This window comes from Polychytrium aggregatum, assembly GCF_025602895.1.
Source record: "Polychytrium aggregatum strain JEL109 chromosome Unknown BJ171scaffold_114, whole genome shotgun sequence".
Taxonomy (NCBI): Eukaryota; Fungi; Chytridiomycota; class Chytridiomycetes; order Polychytriales; genus Polychytrium; species Polychytrium aggregatum.
Window position 1 is genome coordinate 121,108 of NW_026516316.1, and position 6,000 is coordinate 127,107.

The window sequence follows — 6,000 nt, forward strand, 5'->3', positions numbered from 1 at the left end:
AGAATTGGAGCGGCAACCGGGGAGGTGCTCCGGCGAATGAATTCCTTGTCAAGGTTCTCCTTGACATAGTCTTGCAGTGCCTGCATCTCCAACTCTGTGAGGGGGTACACCGGGCCACGGACCGGGTGCTTGTCCGGGTCGACCAGCTCGACGCGGTGGTCCCACGGTCGGTGGTCGGGCAAGTGGTCAGCCTGTTGCTTGCTGAACACATCGTTGTAGTCTTCGTATTTGTCTGGGAGCGGGAGGTCTGTTTCCGGAGTTGCGGTGCTCAAGGCTCCAATCAGGACTGGCTGGCCCCGCTTGAGCATTCTCTTGAGGCCCGCGGCGCTGACGAACGACACATGAGGCAAGGTGGGCACGCTCGGAGCGTCTTGTGCGCTCTCGGTATCTGGCTCGGAGGGTGCAGAGTCCGGAGGCAACGACTGACTTGGCTCCGTTGGGAGCGATACGGTTTCGGACCGACACACCTCTTGGCAATGACTGGATGTGAATCGGATGATCTTCTTGCCCCAACGTATCCAAGGCTCGTGGGATTGCAGCCACGGGTAGCCCAGGATAACTTGGTGGTATGGGGACTTGATGATCTTGAAGGTGATGACTTCCTTGTGGCTATCGATGCCCATCACAAGGGGCAAGGTCTCGTGCGAGATGCCCCCGGATGTGAGTGGTTGGCCATCGATGGCCCGTCCATCAATGGGGCTGTCCAAGCATCGGAGTGGAACTTGGTGGCGTTGGGCAAAGTCAGCATCCATGCAGTTCAGCTGGGCCCCAGAGTCGATGAAGGCCTTGGCGGTAAACTGGGACTCTTGGGATTGGCAAGATACGGGAATCTCAAAGCACATTGGTGGAGTACCACTCGAGAGGCTGCTGATGAGTGCACGCTCTGCATGGGTAGGGTCAGGAGGTTTGTTGTTGGAGTCCGGCGGGGCTCCTGATGCAGCCGCCGGACTCAGCGAAAACCCTGCTGTTGCTTCTCAGGGCAGTGCTTTGCGATATGGCCTTTGCCTCCACAATAGAGGCAGAGGCCCAAGCGACGACGTCGGTCGCGCTCGTCGATGGCCAGCTTACCCTTCGCTGCGGGCTGCGGGCCAAGAGGTGCCTTTAAGGCGTCCACTTCCATTGGAGTGGGTTCGGCCGAGGCGTAGGCGTTGGTCGGGAATCTTGAGCTTGCGCGGGGGGCGGGCTGGTAGCGGCGCTCTGCACGTTGTTCTTGACGGCGCTCGTACAGGCGGTTGTCGATCGATATTATGTGTTCGACAAGGTCGTCGAGGTTGAACGGCTCTCGGGACTTGGCGAGCTCGTCCTTGACCTCTGGGTGCAGACCACGGCGGAGGGCAAAGCGGAGGGCCGCGTCGTTCCAGTCCGTGTCGACTGCGAGGCGACGGAACTCGGCGATGTAGCTGGCGGCCGATCGGGTTCCTTGGGTGAGCGTGTCGAGGGCTCTCTCGGCTGACTTGGTTCGATCGGGGTCACCGAACGAGGCGTCGAGGCGGCGGACAAACTCCTCGAAGTTGTCCAGCACCATGGCGTCGTTGCGCTCCAGCACCGGAGCGAACCATGCTGCTGCAGTTTCGCGAAGGAAACTGGCAGCGAACATGACCTTGAGGCGCTCGGTGCTGTAGCGGCGAGGTTGGACCGAGTAAATCAAGCGCAGGTGGTTCAAGAACGAACGAGTCTCCGAACGGCGACCAGAGAACATGGGTGGGTCAGCCATCCGTGGCTCGTTGGGAGCCTGGGGAAGTTGGGCGAGGAAGTTGCCCAGCGCGGCGTGCTGCTGGGCATTGGGAACTTGGGCTTGCTGGAGGGCAGCGTATGCGTGCTGCAACTGACCGAACTGCTCGTGCAGTTGCTGATAGGCAGCGAACAGTTGGTTGGCATCGGGGGGAGGAGGAGCTTCAGCCTCCATCGGCGGGACGTCGGGATTGTACATGGTTAACAGAGAGACAGGGCACAGGGCACAGGGCAAGGCAAGGCAAGGCAAGGCAAGGCAAGGCAAGGCAAGGCAAGGCAAGGCAAGGCAAGGCAAGGCAAGGCAAGGCAAGGCAAGGCAAGGCAAGGCAAGGCAAGGCAAGGCAAAAGGAGGGGAGACGACAAACTGTAACAGGACTGGGGACTGGACGAGAGCGGACGGACTGGAGTGAGCGGGTAACGACTGGTTTACTAGGCGAAGGACGGTGTTGTCGTCTCGCCGGTTTATTTTCGGCGGGCGACGCCTTGCATTTACATCCCTGGGGGGTAGCGGACCGGCTTGCCTGCGCTCCTTGGCGCGGGCTAAGCCCCCTCGGGATGCCTTCCGGGTCGTCCCGGAGCTCCCTGTCCGCGTGCCCATTACACCTTCCAGAACCGAGAGGTGAACTGGCTTCCTCGGTCTGAAACCACTGTGTCGGGGAGGCCATGGAGACGAAAGACATTGTCGAGGAACAGTGACGCAGTGTCATGAACACCCTCTGCCCTTGCCCACTTCCTTCCTTTACCCTTGCCCTTTCCTTTCTGTTTGCCTGCCTTAGTGCTTTCCCTTCCTTCTGTTTGTTTGTTTCGCGCGCTGTCTGTGTTCCGTTCCCGCTTCCTTGCTGTTGGTCATGGGTTACGCCCACGACGCCGCCTCGACGCCGCCTGACGCCTTGGCGCCGCCATGCCGCCGCCACTGACGCCCGCTGACTCACGGATCCCGAGTCACGGCCGCCACCTGCTTCGCTCGCTGCTTCGCCCTCCCCGCCGCTGGTTCGCTCCTGTCCCCTCGCTCTGCAACGTCGATCCTTGGCGCTCGCATAAATAGCCCTCCGACCAGCCTCTGTCTTTTGCCTTCGTCTTGCCACTTTGTATTTTTAGTATCCTAAGCCTTGGATCTAGAATAAAACTTTGGCTTCACACTTGACACTCTGTGTCCCAGTCCAGTTCCCGCTCCTCTCCCTACGTTCGAGTCTTGCATTAGGACTCTTGCGCACTTCCCTGCTTGCCCCGTTGTCCAGTCTTGACACTTGGCAAGACCTTCAACAACCCCCCCACTTGCCCTGCCTCTGCCCCCGTTCCCTTCGCTATATCTTTTACCAATGGCTTCCCCTTCGGGCCTTTCCGAGCCCGAGCTCCAGGCCATCCGTGCGGTCATTATCCAGTCCGCCGAGAACGCCCGTTCTCTCCAGGACTTTTCCAAGTTCCTCCACGATCAGGATGATGCGCTCAACCGCATCACCGATCGTATGGACCAGGTCCTGGCTCGCCGTGAAGAGGATGTCCGCCAAGTTGTCGCCGCCAGTGTCCAGGAGGCCCTCCGCAGCTACCAGGCCCAGCTCCCTCCTCCTGCTCCTGCTCCCGCTCCGATCCGTCGTGCAGGTCGCCCCTACTTCGGCGTACCTGACGACGTCGATGATCCTGCCCAAGACCCCGAGGACCACTCTGCGGGTCGCAACTCTGCCACCAGGCAGATAGGTCCTCCCGACCGCTTCTCTGGTAAGGACCCGAGCCGCTGCAATGCCTTCCTTTCGCATTGCAGACTGGCCTTCGTGTCCAACCCTCCCCTCTTCCAGACTGAAAGGGATAAGGTGTTTTACGCCTTATCCTATCTCGATGGTACTGCTGCAGACTACATGCAGCCGTACATCGATCAGTTGGAGAGAGACTGTCAGATCACGGGATCAAGAGGAGATCAAAAGAAAAAGATAGAGAAGGGTTTTATTGATCTTAGCGAGGCTAGGATCTAGAGTCAAGTGTGTCTGGGGTCGAAGGTGATGACCAGAAACATGAGCGGGTGAAGGCGGGCTATTTATCTGTCTGGCGGTCCCGGAGGCGAAGCCTGCCGCAGCGGGGGCGAAGCAGCGGAGGCGGCGGGACAGCAGCCAGGCAGCAACGGCTAACCGGAGAAACATGTGAAAGTCTGACAAATGCTCGGTGGCTGACAAATGCGGGTGACACAGCGTCTGACTAATGCATGGTCGATGACAAATGCAGGGAAAACAGAGCGGCGTGTGCAACATGAGAGCAAGGAAAAAGGAAAGGCGTCACAGGACAAAGGAAAAGGAAAGTGTGCGACGCAAACAGTGACACAAGTGCGACGGTGCAGCTAGGCGGGCAGAGCGATCTGTGACATCCCCCCCAGAAAAATTGTGCTCAAGTCAAACCATCAATTTTTCGATCCCGAGTTGCGTTGCACTTGTGCTTGGCAAAGGTCGATCAGTGTGTCCATTTCCGGAAGGTTGCGGTTGCGGCTGAGGAAGTCGTGGATATCTGCGAGTCCTCCATCCAAGAGTTCGGCCAGTGGTGCCCACGAGTCGTAAGATGGGTCGTATCCCTGCCAGCGGAGCAAGAACTCGTGTCGATATCCAGGAAGTCGACGTCGTCGGTTGATCCTGTGTCCAATGATCGCTTCGAACACTGATTCGTCGTTGTGGTTGGGTCCGGGTTCATCAAACACAAGTTGGTCGGTCGATGGTGTGTTGTAGGGGACGAGGGCGGAAGCGGGGAGTTCGGTTGTAAATCGGAGGGTCCTCGGGAGTCGAAGTCGATATCCAGTCGTTCCGATCTTCTCGATGATCTTGAAGGGTCCCAAGTACGGCATCCGCATCTTGGAGGGTGTGACGTCGTCCGTGCTGAAGTGATACGCGGTCGTGTCGATCAGGACTTGGTCGCCAATGTCGTAGCTGATATCGCGTCGATGTCGGTTGGCGTAGTACAGGGCCCGGTCCTGGGCCTTGCCGATGTTGTCCGAGACCAAGTCCAGAGTCGCTTGCATCTCCTCGATCGACTGTGCTGCAGGGTTGGACTCGGCGATGATGTCGGTGTTGGCAGGAGTGCGAGGATGCTGACCGTGCATCAGGAAGAAGGGCGAATGTCCAGTCGAAGCTGAGCTGTGTGAGTTGAGCGCGAACTGGATGTATGGCACTTGATCGATCCAGCGGGAGCCGAGGGCCAGAGTCGAACAGCGGATGGCCTCGGCGACGGTTGCCACAAAGCGTTCGACTTGTCCGGCGGCCTCGTGGTGGTGGGCAAAGGCGATCCGGAGTTCGGTCTTGAGCAGAGTGTTAAGTCCTGTCCAGAAGGCCGACCGGAAGCGTGTGTCGTGATCCGAGATGAAAGTGCCGGCGAGTCCAAAGTGCACAAAGACATCGCGGAAGTACTGGCGGGCGACGTCTTCGGCCGAGTCGGTCTTGTTGCCAGGAACCAGGACGACGTACTTGGTGAGGGAGTCGACAAAGATCGTGATCGAGTTGAAGGTGCGTCCCGAGAGTGAGTCCGTGACAGGCGGGAGTCCGAGGATGAAGTCGAGGGCGACAGTGTCCATCTTGCGGGTGGCCACAGGGATCCGGGAGAAGTGACCGTATGCTTGTTGTCGTCGGATCTTGGCTCGCTGGCAGATGTCGCAGTGCGAGACCCACTCGGCAATGTCCTTGGACATGGCGGGCCAGTAGTAGTGTGTCGAGATGGCCTTGTAGAGCGTGTTGGTGCCGGGGTGAGCTGCACAGACAGAGTCGTGGTGGTCCTTGATGATCGAGATGCGGAGGTCCTTGCCGGGGATGCAGATGCGGGTCGAGTCGAAGTAGAGAATCCCGTGTCGAAGTGAGAAGCGGTGCAGCTGTGCCTTCATCCACGGCTTGAGTCCGTCGGTCGAGTTGTCGCGGAGGACCGAGATCAGTGCTGACAGGATCGGGTCGGAGCTGTACTGAGTGCGGATGGTGTCCAAGAGATCGTCGGGCGGGGGTCCGAGGTTGACAATCGCGTTGATGATCGAGACTTGGACGGCCTTGGAGATGGCTGTCGGTGTGCGCGAGAGCACGTCGGCGACCTTGTTCCACGAGCCGGGGATCCACTGGATCTCGAGGTCAAAGTCCAGCATCGTGTCGATGGCTCGCTGTTGGCGCTTGTTGAGGGTCTTGGAGTCGAGGATGTGCTTGAGCGCCTTCTGGTCGGTGTGGAGGAAGACTTTGCGGCCGACGAGGTAGTTCTTGAACTTGTCGAGGTGGCGGGTGATCGACAGCAGCTCGCCGTTGTAGGGCGAGTAGTTGAGTT